The following is a 20,477-nucleotide window of genomic DNA, read 5'->3' as shown; positions in this document are numbered from 1 at the left end:
GAAATGTTACCAATTGAAATTATTACAATTATTTTTAGATACTTTGATAAAAAGTTCTTTTTCTGTGATTTTTTTTTTTTAATTGAGATGCTGTATTTAGGAGCCTTAGCTAGTGCTCCACAACTGCTGCTGTGTGTCTGATGGTCTTGAAAGATTAGGCTGGTTATTTTTTGTAAAGCTTGTGATTTGGTCCAGCAGAACACTTTGCAGTAATATTGATAATGCAGCCAATAACTTTACCACTGTGGAGGCACTCTTGTTAAATGATGTAATTTAACTAAGTACCTCAGTGAAAGAAATACATCCTGAAGCTCCCTTCATTTTTTTTTTTTAACTCCTCTCTCATGTGCACCTACTGTTTGGCTAGCTCCTCAGACTCTCCATTGTACATGCTTACCCATTGGTCGGCCTGGGATACTGGTAGATTTTGTACTCAGATTTTGCATTTTACCCTTTCTGCAGGTCTCTCCCTTCAAGGATTACCCCTTTAAATTTCTAGCTGTTCCATCAATCCTGACTCTGTCCTGGAGGCAGTAAGACTGATTTTTCTGTGACTGGAGTAGAAAGAGGGTATTGGGAGCACCCTCAGGCAAAAAGCCACAAACTCACAATTCTTACTCTTTATGCCAACGTCTTTTCAAAGTAAGCTCAGGCTTTTTGCCTGCTTTTGGTGGCTTTCCAGTGCCTTCTAATAGTTTTTTTTTTCCTTGAAGTATAATTGACTTAACAATATTGTATTAGTTTCAGGTGTACAACATAGTGACTCAGTATTTCTATATAATACAAAGTGATCATGATAAGTCTAGTTACTGTCTGTCACCATAAGAAGTTATCACAATATTATTGACTATAATTACTATGCTGTACATTAGATCCCCATGACTTATTTATTTTATAACTAGAATTTTATACCTCTTAATCTCCCTCACCTATTTCACTCATCCCCTAACCCGCCTCCCTGCTGGCAACCACTAGTTTGTTCTCTGTATGTATGTCTGCTTTTGTTTTGTTATGTTTGTTCTTTTTTTGGTTTGTTTTTTAGATTCCACTTATAAGTGAAATCATATACTATTTGTCTTTCTCTGTCTGACTTATTTCACTTAGCATAATACCCTCTAGTCCATTCATGTTGTGGCAAATGGCAAGATTTCATTCTTTTTTATGGCTGAGTAATATTCCATTGTGTGTGTGTGTGTGTGTGTGTGTGTGTGTGTGTGTGTGTATACCCCCCACATCTTTATCCATTCATCTATCAATGGACACTTAGATTGCTTTCATACCTTGGCTATTATAAATAATACTGCAGTAAACACAGTGGTGCATATGTCTTTTCAAATTAGTGCTTTTATTTTCTTCAGAAAAATTCCCAGAAGTGGAATTCCTGGATTGTGTGGTAGTCCTATTTTTAATTTTTTGAGGAATCTCCATACTGTTTTCCATAGTGGCTGCACCAATTTAAATTCCCACCTACAGTGCACAAGGGATCCCTTTTCTCCACACCCTCTCCAACACTTGTTTTTCATTGTCTTTTTGATAATAGTCATTCTGACAGGTGTGAGGTGATATATCATTGTGGTTTTGATTTGCATTTCCATGATGATTAATGATGTTGAGCATCTTTTCATGTGCCTGATGTCCATCTGAATGTCTTCTTTGGAAAAATTTCTGTTCAGGTCCTCTGCTCATTTTTTAATCAGGTTGGGTTTTTCTGCATGTTGAGATGTATGAGTTACTTGTATATTTTGGATATTAACCCCTTACCTCATATGTCCTTTGCAAATATCTTGTCCCATTCAATAGGCAGCCCTTTCGTTTTGTTGATAACTTCCTTCCCTGTGCAAATGCTTTTTAGTTTGATTAGGTCCCATTTGTTTATTTTTGCATTTGTCTCCCTTTCTAAGGAGACATATCCAAAAAAATATTGCTAAGACTGATGTCAAGAGCATACTGCCTATGTTTTCTTTTAGGAGTTTTAATGTTTCGGGTTTTACATTTAAGTCTTTAATTCATTTGGGGTGTATTTTTGTATATGATGTGAAAAGGTAGTACAGTTTGATTCTTTTGCCTATAGCTGTCCAGTTTTCCCAGCACCATTTATTGAAGAGGCTTTCTTTTCCCCATTGTATATTCTTGCCTCCTTTGTCACAGTTTAATTGATCATAAGTATTGGGTTGGCCAAAAAGTTTGTTCGGGTTTTTCATAAGCTGTTATGGAAAACCCGAACGAACTTTTTGGCCAACCCAATACTTATGATACATGGGTTTATTTCTGGGCTCTCTGTTCTACTAATCATGTGTCTGTTTTTGTGCCAGTACCATATTGTTTTGATTATTGTAGCTTTATAGTATAGTTTGAAATCAGGGAGCGTGTTACCTCCAGCTTTGCTCTTTCTCAAGATTGTTTTGGCTGTTTGGGGGGGTCTTTTGTGTTTCCATACAAATTTGGGTTTGTTGTTTTTCTAGCTTTGCAGAAAATGCCATTGGTATTTTGATAGGGATTGCATCGAATCTGTAGATTGCCTTGGGTAGTATGGTCATTTTAACAATATTAATTCTTCCTATCCATGAAAGCTCCCCAAATTTTAACTCTTGGTGAAGAATGCTATTTTTCAGTCCAGGCATGCATCATGATTCAGAAGGTTGTTAATAGAGAATTTCTAAGTCAGGCAGTTAATTTGATACATGCTACCCTATGGCTTAATAACCCTTCACTTTTCTCCCATCCTGGGTAAAATTGAGTACTGGTTTTTCTTTTCTTTTTTTTTTTTTTTTGGTTGAATATTTTAGGATATAACATGTCTTTAACTATACTGATACCATTCAGTAAGAAGCTGAAAATCTGAATTCCTCGAATCTGCAAACACTCCAAATCTGAACACCTAAAGCTAGAAGCAGTGGTTTGGATAGTATTGTCCTTAGATTTTTTTTTGTTGTTCATGTACCCATTCAAATAACCTTTTAAACTATTGATATATTACTTTATTATCTTTATTTTATTATTTTAAATTATATTACTTCTCAGACATTTTTAAGTTTATGTCTGAAATTTTTTGTCTTAAATTTAAATAATTACAAAAAAATCTTTTCCAGTAAATTTTAAATATTCACATTTTTTTTAAAGCTGCTAAGTGTTTCTACTAAGTGTACCCAGGTAATCTAAATATAGAGGCATTATACCATGATTTAATTTTTTTTAATGAAGCAATTCTACAATAGTCAGAAATTTTACATCTCTGTCCCATTGAACTTTATTTTAGTATAGTATACTTTTGTTTTAATGACTTTTGTCTGATACATAGCATGTAAATTGAAATTAAATTATTAATTTCCTATTAGTAGGAAAATTAGTTACTAGGAATATAAATTCCTATTATTAGGAAAAATACTTGTTAGAATAATTTTTTTCTTTCTGTGTTGTAATTATCATTACTCTGATTTTATCTATAGTTGTCAACATAACATTACAAATTTTAATAATTATTACACATAAATATTTATTTTTTAAAAAATATTTATGTATTTATTTTTGGCTGTGTTGGGTCTTCATTGCTGCACACAGGCTTTCTCTAGTTGCAGTAAGTGGGGGCTACTCTTCGTTGCGGTGTGCGGGCTTCTCATTGCAGTGGCTTCTCTTATTGCAGAGCACAGGTTCTAGGTGCACGGGCTCAGTAGTTGCAGCTCGTGGACTCTAGAGCACAGGCTCAGTAGTTGTGGCACTCGGGCTTAGTTGCTCCGCAGCATGTGGGATCTTCCTGGACCAGGGCTCAAACCTGTGTCCCCTGCATTGGCAGGCAGATTCTTAACCACTCTGCCACCAGGGAAGTCCCAATGTTTCTTAATGAGGTAAATTTATATTACTTATTACTCTTCCATTTTTCAGTTTTTATATAAGTAAATCCTGAGAAACTTTGTTAGCATTGCTATATACATAAGAATGGAAATTTTGTTGTTGCATTGTCCCTCAGTTTTTTGGACAAATTCTGAATTATATGCCCCCCAAAATTGCATAGTAAACTATTATTAATAATTATTTTTTGTGATCTATCAAGTTTTCTTTGTTGAAAGCAAAGAGTTGAAAATAAACTGAGTAAAGAATTTAACATAAACTGAATGAAAAACGATTTGTTAACTAGTCACTAGAGTCATTCACTTTCTCTTTTTCTGGAGAGTATACCAAAAAGCTTGAGTAGGACCAATCATATATTTAGTTTTAAAGACTCCTTGTTTAGTTCAACATACTCAAGAAACAATTAGGAAAATTAAAATATTGTTAATTTTAATACATTTTTCAATGCAGTGTTTTTGATGAAATGCTTTAACACATTTTTTAAATGTATTTTTGAAAACAAATTTTGGAGCTGCAGATTACACTCATCCAATTTATAGAGAATATCTGCTATATACCCTAATTAGAAAACCAGTCAGCCAAATCAGAAAAAGTTCTGACTTTACATACCTTAATTTAAAATACTTTACTGTTAGGGGATATCTGTATGTGTATGGCTGATTCATTTTGTTGTGCAGTGGAGGCTAACACAACGTTGTAAAGCAACCATACTCCAATAAAAATTAAATAATAATAATAATAAATAAAATACTTTACCATTAAAAATGCTAACCATCATCTGAGACTTCAATGAACCTTCTCATGCTTTTGCATTAGAAACATCAAAGATCACTGATCATCATAACAATTATTATAATAATGAAAAAGTTTGTGAAATATTGCAAGAATTAACAAAATTTGACAGAAATATGAAGTAAGCAAAAGGAAAAATAGTGCCTGTAGACTTGATCAACACAATTTGTAAAAAACACTGTGTCTGCAAAGTGCAATAAATCGATACACGACAACAACAGTTTTGAAAGCGTAATAAATCGATACACGACAACAACAGAGTTTTGACTGAAATTAATATACTTATGTATACCCCTGTGTAAACACCTCATTTTTTAGCTTTAATTCTGAATTAGGTAGGGAGGTGAGTGGGTAAGTAGGTTCATAGATTAAGAATTATTGAGAATATTCTATGTATCAGGCTGTGCCAGGCAATAAAAAAAGAACAACAAACAAGACACGATTCTTGCCCTTAAGAATTTATGATCTAGTAGGGGAAATAGGTAAAAAGGCATTCATTGGTTGCACAACAATGTGAATATAATTAAAACTTCTGAACTGTACACTGAGAAACGGTTAAGGTGGTAAATTTTATGCTGTGCTCTTTAGCACAATTTAAAAAAGAGACGTTAAAATAGAGAGTAAAGAGATGGCAGGGTTACCAGAACAGCCTACATACAGCTTAAGTTCCTAACCCAGCCTCTAGGCCTCAGGAAGGGAAGCGTAGAGAAGACTTCCCAGAGGTTATGGTTAAGCTGTATCTTATTATCTATATTAAGTTGGGGAGGATTCCACTTATCCCATTATGTGTCAGAACACAAGTCCGTGTAATTTATGAGTGATAGAAGTGTTACAAGTGTTACTGTTTCCCAGTTTTGTTCATCTTTATCCCTAGGGCGTTCCCCCACCCCAACCCCAGATAAAACCCTACCTTTAAAGCAGAGATCAGAGTATCTGTTCTGTTTATGTCACAGATTTGTTGTAAGGATCAAATAAGGTAGCGCACATGAAATCAAGAAATTCTGACTTGCTGTACAAGTGGAATTTATCTTTAGATGAAATATAATTCTCTTTACTGTCTAGAGCTAGTATATGTGTGTCTTCCTTTATGGAAAGTCTTTTCACAAGAAACACTTATGATCACCTTGAGTGTGTGTGGGTGTGTGGATAAGGGTGTTGTACTGGGTAAGTATCAATTAGGAATGTGTTTGGTTTTTTATTCAAGTAACACAGCTGTTTACTGACTGAACTTGATTCATGTGCCCACAGTCAAACTTTTAAAAACACAAGCATTTTTTAGAGGGACCATTGGTTGTAGTTTAATGATATCCCTAAAATTTAAAAAAAACACTTTTTATAGTTGCTACATATTAAATATTTATATCACTAAATTTTTTTACCAAAAAGACAAAGGAACCCATGACAGAAAATTTGACATTGAATGGTGATCAAAAGCAGAATTTGATTTCTATTGTTTTCTTGGACAATATTCCAAGAGAAATGTATCAGAAAACATAGACTAGAAATGATCATTAAGTTAAAAAGAATAGATTCTGCATGGTTAATGAGGTTGATCTTTTTCAATTGAATGTGTATGTGCTATTGCAAAGGATAAATTTTCTCAGGGGGGAGAAGTGTAGAAAATGGTGAGGTAACTTTGTTTAGACTCAGGAATCTGAGTTTTTTCAGAGAACTAGCCTACAAGAGTTACCATAGTAACAGCATTATTGGAGGCATTTTCAAGATTGTTTCAAAGGTTATGTCTTATGCCACATGATTTGTAAAAATGGAGACGCAAGGGTTAACGCTATACTTAGAATCACTTTTTAAAAGGTGAGGGAGGGGGGTTAGGCCCATTATTGGGAGAATAAGTATGATAATACTGCAGCTAGCCCTTGTAGTAAGAAGGAAACACTTTAAACATTTCAGTATATTTTATTTTCTATCTTTGATTTTAGAAACAAAGGATTTAGCTCTCAGCCAATCTTATTTTAAGAATTCGCATTTCGTTACAAGCCTAAATTAGAAGCCAATTCCTACAAGTTTTTTGTTGGAATTGCGAGTGGAGGAGACAGGAAAGTACTTTAAATGGTTTTTGTGTATCCTTGAGGTTTCTTGGCCTTGGCAAGGAAAAGCCTGTGGGAGGTACAGTAATAAAAAAGCCATTGTGTTATTATTTCTAATCCATTGATGGGGAGAGAGTACTTCATTAGATTTTCTGGTTTTCATTTACAGTTTCTAACATTCTAAAATATTTATAAATTCTTAGTGGATTTTGCTCTTTGCTGTTCTCTGAATACATAGAAGAAAAAAAAACTTCTCTTAAAAAATACTTCATGTTTTACTTTAGACTCCTTTGTTAGCATTTGTTAGCATTTACTATTAGACATTTTAAAATACTTGGAAAAAAAGAGATACTCTCTACTCACTTAAAAGCCGAGTTCATTTGTATTTCTTTGCATGGTTGTTTTCCAGTGCCCAGATCTCGTATATCTTCTAGATCCCTCCTTGTTTAACATTCTGTAAGAGGTGCTGTGTCCCCTAATGAGGATTCCTCAGCAGTAGTTCAGTGCCTTCAGTGCAAATAGTCATTTCATTGTTTTGGGTGAGCACACATAGTCCTGAAGTGCTTCCTCTCTGGGGGTATGGCCAGTTTGTTATGCTGTTTCTACCCTGAATAATGAGCTGCTATGCCACAATTTCCAAATTTTAGTCTTGTTATACTATAGTAGAAATGCTTTTTTTTTTTAATCTCTAGGGAAACTTTTGTTCCATTAACTTTTTAAAGACATACACAAAATTTTTTAAAACAACTCATTTGAATAAATGCTTTCATTTTGGACTTAGTATTGAAAGTAGCTCAAATCTTTAACCCTTTTGAAATTTGATACATTTCGCTGTAATTTCTCTAGCTTAACTAATAAGGCAGAAAAGAGATAGATTATTTTATTTGTTTTATTTGTTGTGTGTGTTTGTTTGTTTTGCGGTACGCGGGCCTCTCACTGCCGCGGCCTCCCCAGTTGCGGAGCACAGGCTCCGGACGCGCAGGCTCAGCGGCCATGGCTCACGGGCCCAGCCGCTCTGCAGCATGTGGGATCTTCCCGGACCGGGGCACGAACCCGCGTCCGCTGCATCGGCAGGAGGACTCTCAGCCACTGCGCCACCAAGGAAGCCCGAGATAGATTATTTTAGAATTCACCATTTGTCAGTATTGGCTTAAATCCTGCTGATGCTATAAAATCAGATGTGAGGTATTGTTTCTTTCTGATTATTAAATGGACTTTAATAGTATTTCTTGGGTAACTTGTATCTACTTGGCATTGTGCTGATTTTTTTTTTTTTTTTTTTTTTTTTTTTTTTGCGGTACGCGGGCTTCTTACTGTTGTGGCCTCTCCCGTTGCGGAGCAACAGGCTCCGGCCGCGTAGGCTCAGCGGCCATGGCTCACGGGCCCAGCCGCTCCGCGGCATGTGGGATCTTCCCAGACCGGGGCACGAACCCGTGTTCCCTGCATCGGCAGGCGGACTCTCAACCACTGCGCCACCAGGGAAGCCTACATTGTGCTGATTTTAAATGATTTTATAAATATTACACTAACAATCCCATTTATATTTCACCTTAAGTTTCTTTTAAAACATTAATTATAGCTTTGAATAAATTACATTTTTGTATCATCTTTGTCATATAAAAGAAGCTTTTTAAAAAAACACTTGTCCTTATACCCTGAAGCTGTTTTTGTTGACTTTTCTCTAATCACCTTTGTTTTCTTAATTGCTCTTATAACTGATAGATGTAATTTGTTAGCATTTCTATGTAAATTGTGTTGCTTTTGAAACACTCATGCACAAAAATTTAAAGTTTAAAAACAATCTCTATTATTGTTTAGATACTGCTGGAGGATCTGTGATGTTTAAAAGAACAAGGTCAAAATTATTTATGAATTCAACTTACGGAGCAATTTGTCTAATTGAAAAAGAATTTAAAGACAAGTACTTGCAAATAAAATTTTTAATTTATATATTATTTTATATTATATATAATTTTACATGAGGCTCTTATTGGTGAAAAGTATAAACATCAAGAAAAGGTATAGTGTCTAGGTATTTTCAGCAAAAAGAAAAGAAAAAAAGAGAAAAACTGAGCAGGCAAATGAATTATGAGGCCTAAGTTCCTGCTAGGTATATGTTACTCTAGGGAATATAAGTAGTAGATTATACATGAATCTCTTTCTTTCAGAGTTTCATAATATAATACAATAAGTGTACTAATCAGATATCGCTACATAATAAACCACCCCAAAACTCAGCAGCTTAAAACAGCAGTAATTTATTCTCCTTTATATATGAGTATATATTTATTCTCCTTTATGTTTGCGGGTCAGCTGGGAATTGGTGGAACTAGGCTGGGGACTAGCTATTCTAGCTGAATAGCACGGCTTTAGGCTGCTGTTGCCGTTAGGTTTTGGGCTCTTTCCTGAAAGTTGGGTTTGAGTTTGTTACATGTTTGTTCATTTTCGGGTCCCAGCCGAAGGGGCAGCAGTTATCCAAGGATATGTGGTACTAGCAGAAACAATTACTATTGCAGAAACACTTTTTAAGTCTGCTTGTCTCACATCTGCTAACCTCCCACTGGCCAAAAGAAGTCATATAGCCAAGCCTAAAGGAAGTCTGCCCATCCTGAACAGACAAAGCAAATTATTAAACCCAACATCAATGGAGTAAGAGTCACGGAAGAAAGGAGTGGATATTTTTAAACTGTAATCTAATCACCACAAAACAAATTAATTTTAACTGATTTTTTTTAATTGGAAAAGGATATAAACATAATATTGTAGAATAAACATGGCTAATAAACATGAAAAATGTTCTACTTTACTAGTAGCAAAAGAAATGCAAATTAAAATCATATTTAATCAAGGAAGTGATGATACAAATTGCTGGCAAGGATGTGGAGAGATGAACACTCATTCTGTTGATTGAGTATAAATTGGTAAGCAATTTGGTAATTCTATCAAGAGTATTAAAATCATTCATACCTTTTGACTTAGTAACTCCCTTTCCATAACTTTTTCCTAAGGAAGTGATTAGAGAAGTGGGTATAAATGAATATATGTTCACAGCCCTATATAGTAAAAATCGAAAGTAATCTTATGAATGTCCAGCAGTAGGAGAATAATTTAATTACAGTGAGTTTATGGTACATGGAATATTATACAGTGGCTGGTCAAAAGTCACCCAAAGCACCTGCAAATAGTAGATGAAGAATAATGATATTGGGCTTCCCTGGTGGCGCAGTGGTTGAGAGTCCGCCTGCTGATGCAGGGGACACGGGTTCGTGCCCTGGTCCAGGAAGATCCCACGTGCCATGGAGCGGCTAGGCCCATGAGCCATGGCCGCTGAGCCTGTGCATCCGGAGCCTGTGCTCCGCAACGGGAAAGGCCACAAAGAATAATGATATTATTTAAAGCTAATAATTATTGAATACTTCTATGAGCTAACATTCTTTTAAGCATTTAACATGTATTAACTCATTTAATCTTTGCAGCAACATTATGAGGTATTAGAATCAGAGCTGAATGGTAGTTAAATTGGCAAAAGCAAATTTTATTCAGGAACTGTTGCAATAGAGGAAAAGTCATCTCAGTACAGAACTGGGCTCAATTCTGAATATAGAATGGACCAGTGGGGATTTATAGCCAAGGAGCAGGGTGGTGGTCAATGAGTGGAAAATTGCTAAAAGGAAACATCAAGGGTAAGGGAGGATTTTGGCTAAACTGACTTGACAGGATTTTTGCTGAAATCAAATCAGGATGATCAGATGCCAAAGGTGGAGGATGAAGAATTTGATGAGAGATTGAGGTGATCAGATATCAAGGGTAAAGGGTTCTCTCTAAACTGACTTAGCAAGATTCTTGCTACAACTGGGTGATGCATGCTTGACAAGGATGGACACCAAGTTTCGGCCTAAGGAACTTAGAGGAGCCTGACTATACTTAAGTCAAGGAGAGTCTTTATCCATCCATCACTTCTGCTGGGTGCTACAGACTGACCCTGGAATAATGTGGGAGGGAATTACGGAGAGATGTGAATACCAAGGGGCAAGGAACATTGGATGCCATTTTAGAGAATGGCTACCACACTTTGTGTCTTGCCATTATTATTCACTTGCTGTGGAAATACACATGTACTAAATGACACTTTCGGAAAGGAGAGAGAAATCCAAGTCCTCAGTCTCCAAGATGGTTTCTAAAACTACAGGGTTTTTGCCTTCCAATAACCCCCTACGCCCAATATTCATATCACAACCACCAGAAACCCTCTGGTTATCTTAAGAAAGATTTATTTAAAGGATGTTGAGTAGCTTACAGAAATCCCCACAGGCAGTGAAGACATCACAGCTTGTATTCCCAACACTACCAATGCTGGACACCAATGTTATCTCTAGAACTGCAACTACGAGTACCTCTAGAATGAGGATGTGGCTGCTTCTGTTTGCCAGAATAAATTCTGTATGGTCCAAAATAAAAAGGAGAGTCTTTGTTGGAGGTGATCACTTGATCGTCATTTTTTAGGTGAGGAAATTCAAAACAGAGAGGTTAAGTTACTTGCTGGTCGTACAGCTATGAAGTGGAAGAACGTAGGTTGTGAATCTGAGTACAAACAATATAGCTCCAAAGTCAAGTAGCAAGTAGGTGACCGTGCTAGAATTCACACCCAGGTCTTGTGATTATTTTTCTCTACCGTACTGCCTTCTAATGTTATAGAATGACCTGAGCTCTTCCCAAAGGTGAAATGTTAAACTCGTAGTAAACAAAGGAAGATCAGATAGGGTAGTGTGCTATCCCTACAAGTGCCAGATAAATTTGTGTTTGGGGAAGCACAAAGGTACATTGAGAGAGAATAATTAGACTGTACTTTTATATGGTTAGGCCCACTTTGTGATCCCTTTGTCCTAATGGCCACATTCGTGGAAAACCAAAGACATTGCCAGGAACTAGCTATCTCACATTAACAGTCACATGCTTTTATTAGTAAGAGCAATGTGGAGTCACCTCAACTATATAAATAATTTCTCTCTGGAAGAAAATTGAAAGTCTTTCTTGAATCGAAGGGAGACAAACACTAACATATTGACATTGTTGCAAGTGATGGAAGAATGGATTGACATGAATAATTTGTTTAGAGTTTTATTCTTTGTTAGGGTCATGAAATTCACTTCCTGAGAAATACCAGAGGTAATTAGGTATTTGTTAAAGCTGGCTGGCTATTTCCTTAATATATATTGTTAATAAACATTCCAGCATGCTTCCTAGAATGTAGCGAGTAAAATATGGAAACAAAGACCAGTAAGCTAATACTTAGTTTCACTGGTAGTATTTTGAATGAGGTATAAGATGTGGTTTTAATTGAAATGTTTAGAGTGAAATTTTTCTTATATTAAAAGCAGTATTTTCTTCACATATTAAAAAAATAGTGCTGCTACTTAATAGGAGGGAAAATAAAGCATCTACCTACTGCTTAAATATCACATTGATGTGTTACATTTCTTTGTTTCCTCATGTGGGATTCTCAGGGCTCTCTGTAAATACTTTTTGGTTGCCTCTGAATAATACCCTAGAGCATATTTCTTTTAAAAGTAGAATTGTACTGCTTGCAGCTGTTTTAACTTTACCAGGAAGTCTTTTCAAAAGAAATGAACATCCACCAAAGTGGAATATTGAAGCTTGCACAACGTTTCATAGCTGGTGTAGAAAATACTGAATCACTGAAGAAGGATGAACTGAAAGTCTAGGATCCGTTGTATAATCTTCCTCTTCCTTCTCAGTTATGAATATATGACTAACTATGTTTCCTTCCTCAACTAAAAAAAAATTAATATTTGAAATCAGTGTTTAAAATTTATCCTTCATTTAACCTTCTGTTGCAGAAAGTGGAATGTCTTTGCCTAGAAAGCCAGATCCATCTCTCTGCTCAATTTAATCAAATCCTCTGCCAGTAAGAATTTTAAAAGCGCCATCTTAATGAATGGCAGTGTTTCATGTTGAGAGAAAGAACATGGGCTTTGGAGTTACCACGACTAAGATAATTTAGGAATATTTTACCATATCACTATAGACAGAAGGAGAAAAGCCATGTGATCATCTAGATAGATGCCAGAGACATTCATTAATTAAAAAATACATAAGGATACTTCTTTTTTTTTTTTTAAGGATACTTCTTAAATATAGCAAGTACTGTGTATACATATAGGATCAGTATATACACACATATATACACATATATGTATACACACACACAATCTATCGATCAGCATCCCACACTAACCACTAGAATCATGACTAGAGGGGAAATGTTAGAGACATTCTCATTAAAATCTGGACTAACATGAGAATATCTGCAATCATCACTATTATTTAACATTCTTCTGATTATAATTATAAAATGAAAAGAATATTAAAATTTTAAATGAATAAAATAACATTTATAGGTAATATGATTGCCCAGTGCTCTCACTTTGTTTGCCCTTTTATGAACTTTTTATGGTGAATGTACAAGTTCTTTTATAAACAGGAAAATAGTTATTTTCATTAAAAAAAATTAAAATGGAGTTGGCCTAGACTGTCTTTCTAAGGCTCCTTCAGCTCTTTATATTCTTTTATTCTAATAGAGCTATTTGTCAATATGTAGCATCTTGGCACACATTATTTCATTTTAAACCTGATATTAACCCTAAGAGAAAGTAGATGTTATTATTATTTTAATATATCAGGAAGGTTAAATTGCCTGCCCTGAGTCACATGGCAGTAAGTAGCAAAACCATAATTCTCAGTCTCTGAATCCATTCCTTTTTCTACTTTAAAAAGTTATTTCCAACAAGGCAGCATGATGTAATGCTGGGATCCTCAAACTTCGGTATATGTGTGAATCACCATGAAGTATTACTTTAAAATGCATAATATTGGGCCCACCTTCAGTCTGATTCACTAGGATTAGGGTGATGATCCAGAAATTTATACATTTTTAACATGCACCTCATGGTGCTTCTACTAAAGGTGATTCATTGGCCACACTTAAGTAAACATTAGTAGACCATAAGTTTGTTTTCTACATCTGTAACTCTACTTCTGTTTTGTAGGTAAGTTCATTTGTACCCTTTTTTTAGATTCCACATATAACGATATCATGTGATAATTGTCTTTGTCTGACTTACTTCACTCAATATGACAATCTCTAGGTCCATCCATGTTGCTGCAAATGACATTATTTCATTCTTTTCTATGACTAATATTCCATTGTATATATGTACCACATCTTCGTTATCCATTCCCCTGTCGATTGACATTTAGGTTGCTTCCATATCCTGGCTATTGTAAATAGTGCTGCAGTGAACATTGGAGTGCATGTATCTTTTTGAATTATGGTTTTCTCCGATGTATGACCAGGAGTGGGATTGCTGGATCATATGGTAGGTCTATTTTTGGTTTTTAAGGAACCTCCATACTGTTCTCCATAGTGGCTGTACCAGTTTACATTCCCACCAACAGTGTAGGAGGGTTCCCTTTTCTTCACACCCTCTCTAGCATTTATTGTTTGTAGATTTTTTGATGATGGCCATTCTGGATGGTGGAGGTGATACCTCATGGTAGTTTTGATTTGCATTTCTCTAATAATTCATGATGTTGAACATCTTTTCACGTTCTTTGCCATCTGTATGTCTTCTTTGGAGAAATATCTATTTAGATCTTCCACCCATTTTTTGATTGGGTTGTTTGTTTTTTTGATACGGAGCTTCATGAGCTGTTTGTATATTTTGGAGATTAATCCCTTGTCGGTTGCTTTGTTTGCAGATATTTCCTCCCATTCTGAGGGTTGTCTTTTTGTTTTGTTATTTTTAATTAAATCTCAAAGTGAATTGATACTGTGATTGATGAGATGCTTCCTAGGTTAAATATTTGAATAGATGTTTCAGAAGTCCTGGTAAAGTTTGGGATAATTTAACTTTTACTCTATTTCTGATACCCAATTTGAAAGAAAATGCATCAAATGAGGTTTCTATAAAAAGACATCACAGTCTTGGACTCTGAGATTAAGAATTGTTTCAGATGGCTTTTTTAGATCTGATGTGTTATACTAGTTTAGAGTATTGGCAGGTTGTGTGGAAAATGGTGGAAGAGATTTTGGCATTCCATCTTTCTCTGTGCATACCTCCTATTATATATACTCTCACTTCCTTCTTAGATCTGTTAATCATAATGTAGAATATATATTGTCATTTTTTGCTAACATTTATTTTTTTATCTATATTTTATTCAACTCATTACTGTATACTGCTCTTATGACTACTTAAATGTTATACAGTCTTTTTTGTTTGTTTTTGTTAATATTGATATTCTTTAATAGACTTAAGTAAATAAAATAAATACTTCAACATTAGTAACAAATTACAATTGATCACAGTGCACAAATGTATGGCAACACTGTGTTTGACAACACTTACTTAGAAGAGGTTAGGATGCCAGGAAGGGGAAAAAAACAACAACAACATGGTTTTCTAAAGAACAAAACCAGATCAATTGATTTTTTTTTTTTTACTTTCTTTGATTTAAGCAGTAGGCTATAGGCATGGGGGATGTAGAAGTTCTTATCTACTTTGTTTTAAGTAAATTTTGAACTATTTCACAGTTCATTTTTTTTTCCTTTTTAACATCCTTATTGGACTATAATTGCTTTACAATGTTGTGTTAGTTTCTGCTTTATAACAAAGTGAATCAGCTATACATATACATATATCCCCATATCTCCTCACTCTTGCGTCTCCCTCCCACCCTCCCTACCCCACCACTCTAGGTGGTCACAAAGGACTGAGCTGATCTTCCTGTGCTATGTGGCTGCTTCCCACTAGCTATCTATTTTACATTTGGTATTATATATAAGTCCATGCCACTCTCTCACTTCGTCCCAGCTTACCCTTCCCCCTCCCCATTCCCTCAAGTCCATTCTCTACGTCTGTGTCTTTATTCGTGTCCTGCCCCTAGGTTCTTTATAACCTTTTTTTTAGATTCCATATATATGTGTTAGCATACTGTGTTTGTTTTTCTCTTTCTGACTTACTTCACTCTGTATGACAGACTCTAGGTCCATCCTCACTACAAATAACACAATTTTGTTTCTCTTTATGGCTGAATAATATTCCATTGTATATATATGCCACATCTTCTTTATCCATTCATCTGTCAGTGGACACTTAGGTTGCTTCCATGTCCTGGCTATTGTAAATAGAGCTGCAGTGAACATTGTGGTACATGACTCTTTTTGAATTATGGTTTTCTCAGGGTGTATGCCCAGTAGTGGGATTGCTGGGTCTTATGGTAGTTCTATTTTTAGTTTTTTAAGGAACCTCCATACTGTTCTCCATAGTGGCTGTATCAATTTACATTCCTACCAGCAGTGCAAGAGGGTTCCCTTTTCTCCACACCCTCTCCAGCATTTATTGTTTGTAGATCTTTTGATGATGTCCATTCTGACTGGAGTGAGGTGATACCTCATTGTAGTTTTGATTTGCGTTTCTCTAATGATAAGTGATGTTGAACATTCTTTCATATGTTTGTTGGCAATCTGTATATCTTCTTTGAAGAAATGTCTATTTAGGTCTTCTGCCCATTTTTGGATTGGGTTGTTTGTTTTTTTGATATTGAGCTGTTTGTAAATTTTGGAGATTAGTCCTTTGTCAGTTGCTTCATTTGCAAATGTTTTCTCCCATTCTGAGGGTTGTCTTTTCGTCTTGTTTATGGTTTTCTTTGCTGTGCAAAAGCTTTTAAGTTTCATTATATCCCATTTGTTTATTTTAGTTTTTATTTCCATTTCTCTAGGAGGTGGGTCAAAAAGGATCTTGCTGTGTTAAATCTTACACAATCTTATTTCCATTTTTAATTGGCTGTAATTTTAGCTTGTGTCTGTGGCTTAATTTTTTTCAGTTTAACTAAGAAAAAAGTTTCTACCCTTATGAATGTAGTACCTGAAGCTTTTTTACAGCTTCATAAAGTAAGCACTTGAAACGGTGTCAAAAACTTTTAGGATCCTTTTATTTCTTTGCAAAATAATTATGGTCAGTAGCATTCCATTTAGTTAAAGAAATGACACTGTGTCTTTTTGCAGGAGAGGAGGGAAAAACACATACTTTTATCCATTCCAGAATTATTATTATTTAGTTATTGATCTTTTCAAGGAATCGGCTTTTTGTTTCATTGATCTTTTTCCTCCATTTTTCATTTCAATTTCACTGATTTCTGTGTTTATCTTGATTACTTCCTTCCTTCTGCTTGCTTTGGATTTATTTTGCTTTTCTTTTTCTAGGTTCTTGAGGTGGGTTCTTAGACTATTTATTTGATATTTTTTCTCTTTTTCTAATGTACGCAGTTGTATGTATAATTATATGTATAATGCTATGCATTTTCCTCTCAGCACTGCTTTAGCCAAGTCCCACAAATTTTGATGTTACATTTTCATTTTCATTTAGTTCAGTGTATTCTTTAAATTTCCCTTGAGACTTTGTCTTTGATCCATGAATTATTTAGTAGTGTGTTGTTTAGTTTCCAAGTGTTTGAAGATTTTTCTGTTATTGATTTTTTTGGCCTATCTTGCTATATGTTCATTGGGCACTTGAAAAGAATGTATGTTCTGCTGTTGTAGGGTGGAGTGTTTATTAGATCCTATTAGTTAATGATGTTGAATTCTATATTGTTGCTTATTTTCTGTCTACTTGTTCCATTAGTTGTTGAGGAGAGTTGAAATCTCTATAATTGTGGATTTGTCTATTTTTCTTTTCAATTTTATCAGCTTTTGCTTCATGTACTTTGCTACTCTGGTTGTTTGATGTAGACACAGTGAGGATTGCTACATCTTCTTCGTGGACTGACTCTAATATACTTATATAATGGCCCTGTCTGTTTACACTGATTTTCTTTGCTCTGAAATCTACTTTATTTGATAGTAAAATAGCCACCCTGCTTTCCTTTGATTATTGTTTGCATGATGCATATCTTTCCATACTTTTACCTTCAACGTAGTTATATTATTATATTTGAAGTGAGTCCTTGTAGACAGGATGTAATTGGGTCATAGTTTTTAATCCCCTCTGCCAATCTCTTTTAAGTGATATATTTACACTATTGACATTTAATGTAATTATTGATATGTTAGAACTTAAATTAAGTATGCCATTTTCTTTTTTGGTTTTCTGCTCTCTCTGCTTTTTATTTCTCTGTATTTACTTGAATATTTTTAAATTCCATTTTGATTTATCTATAACATTTTTGAGTGTCTCTCTTTGTATAGGTTTTTTAGTAGTTCTCAGTATTACATTGTATACACATAACTTATCACAGTGTCCTAGTGTCATCATTTTACCATTTTGAGTGACTTATAGAAACCTTACCTCCCTTTACATCTCTTTACCCTCCCCCATTTATAATGTAATGGTCTTAAATATTTCCTCCATACATTTAGCACCATATCAGACAGTGTTATAATTTTTGCTTCAGCTGTCAAGCATACTTTGGAAAACTCAAGAGGAAAAGTACAGCCTATCATATTTACCCATATTTTTGCTTACTTGGTTCTTTCTTCCTTCTTGAAGTTCTAAGGTTCCTTCTTTTATTATTTTCTTTCTGTTTAGAGAATTCAACAATTCTTTCAGGGTAGATCTGCTAATATATTCTGTTAGTTTTCATTTATCTGAGAATGTCTTGATTTCCCCTTCCTTTCCTGAAGGATATTGAGTATAAGAATTTGTATACATTGAGTATAAAAATCTGGGTTTATAGTTCTTTTTTTTTCCAGCTCTTGATAAATTTCGTGCTACTTTCTTCTGGCCTCTGGAAGATTTCTGATGAGAAATCCACTGTCAATCATATTGTTTTAACCCCGGCCATTAAGGTATTGGGTTTTTCTTGACTGCTTTCCAGGTTTTTATCTTTGTCGTTAGTTTTGAGAAGTTTATTATTTTTTCTTTGCGGTACGCAGGCCTCTCACTGTTGTGGCCTCTCCCGTTGTGGAGCACAGGCTCCAGACGCGCAGGCTCAGCGCCCATGGCTCACGGGCCCAGCCGCTCCATGGCATGTGGGATCTTCCCGGACAGGGGCACGAACCGGTGTCCCCTGCATTGGCAGGTGGACTCTCAACCACTGCGCCACCAGGGAAGCCTGAGAAGTTTAATTTTAATGTGTTTTGGCTTTAGATTTATTTTATTTGAGGTTTGCTCAACTTCTTGAATCTGTAGGTTTATGTCTCTTATCAAATTTGAGGAGTTGTCGACCATTACTTCTTTAAGTACTTTTTCAGCCCCTCCCTATTCTTTCCTTCTGGGCTCCGATGACACAGATGTTTGAACATTTTTATGGTTCCACAGGTCCCTGAATCTCTTTTCTTTCTTCTTCTTTTTCTTTTTTTAAATATATTTTCATTCCACTGTTCAGCTTTGTTAGTTTCTATTCTCCTGTTTTCCAGTTTGCAGACTATTTCCTCTGTCTTCTCTATTCTGCTGTTAACATCATTCACTGAGTTTTTTATTTTCGTTATTGTATTTTTCAGTTCTAATATTTCCATGTGGTTTTTCTTTATGTCTTCTATTTCTTTGCTGAGACTTCCTATTTTTTCATTGTTTCAAGCATTTCATAATTATTCATAAAAGCATTTTCATCAAATAATTCCAGCAGCTCTCATCTCATTTTTGGCATCTACTGATGGACTTTTTTCACTCAGTTTGAGATCTTCCTGGTTCTTGGTATGATTAGTGATTTTCAGTTGAAAGCTGGACATTTTGGGTATTATGTTATAAGACTTTGCAGATAGTCACACACACCTTAGTTATCCTTTGGATTCAGAATGTTTCCTGCTTTCACATGGTAGCACTAGCTGCCAGCTAACAGCTTTGGCAGCATCACCTTCTTTGTCACAAATACTAGTGTATTTGTGTGATTATTTGAATATTTTGTTCTGTTTTGTACATTTTTATTAAAATGAGTGGGAATTATATGTGATAGTACACTTCATTATTGAAAAGAAATGTCTCGAATTTAATACCATTAAAAGCAAAGATGGAAATCGTTAGGCATACTGAAAGCAGCAACGTTTAAACGTCATTGCCAACACTCATTCAATTTGAAGAGATTATCCTGTGTTCTGTTGTAAAGAGTAAAAACGAAAAATGTCTGTAAGATGTTGGGAATAATGTCATTAAATATTATGTCTAAAAGACAAGGAAGATATAATAAGGGGTTTTATTTTCTTATTTTTAGTTCTCAGGAAACAAAATCCTCATATAACATGTACATCTGTTACTTGTCTTTTTCATATTCAGCTATATACAAGTTTTTAGGGACACATTGTATGTGTAGGCTGCCAGAAACCATGTTGCCTTCCCCAGCTATTTGTTGGACTGTAAGGCATTGTACAGAAAGTTTAAAAGTGAGTAAAACACAGCACTTGCCCTGAATTCAATTTGGCAAAAATTAATTGAGTTCCCGCTGTGTGGAGTGGAGTACATAGGCCTTGGAAAAATGCTGGCATGAGATCTTTCCCTAAAAGACATTACAATTTAATGGAAAATATAAACACATATACAGTTTACTCCATCGTAAAATTAAATTCTTTTTAAAATGCTAGATAGGGTACAGTTTTATAGGAAAGAGAGAAAAAGTATGTTTATATCATAATAAAAAATAGTATAAGCACAAACAAAATGTTTTATTAAAAAAATCATAGGAAGGAGATATTACCCTCTTTCTGAACTTACACATGTTAATTTGTCCTTTGCTAACTTTTATTATTAAATTTTTGTCATCTCAGAAAAGGATATTAACTTG

General features: G+C 34.9%; 1 protein-coding gene across 2 annotated transcripts in view; it reads left to right on the top strand.

Moving 5' to 3' along the window:
* XPR1 (xenotropic and polytropic retrovirus receptor 1) overlaps positions 1-20,477 on the top strand; it is a 191,070-nt gene that overhangs the window by 150,589 nt on the left and 20,004 nt on the right. The gene's annotated exons all lie outside the window — the stretch shown is intronic.

This window comes from Lagenorhynchus albirostris, chromosome 2 (genome assembly GCF_949774975.1).
Source record: "Lagenorhynchus albirostris chromosome 2, mLagAlb1.1, whole genome shotgun sequence".
Classification (NCBI taxonomy): Eukaryota; Metazoa; Chordata; class Mammalia; order Artiodactyla; family Delphinidae; genus Lagenorhynchus; species Lagenorhynchus albirostris.
This window is presented reverse-complemented; position numbering and strand designations above follow the sequence as displayed.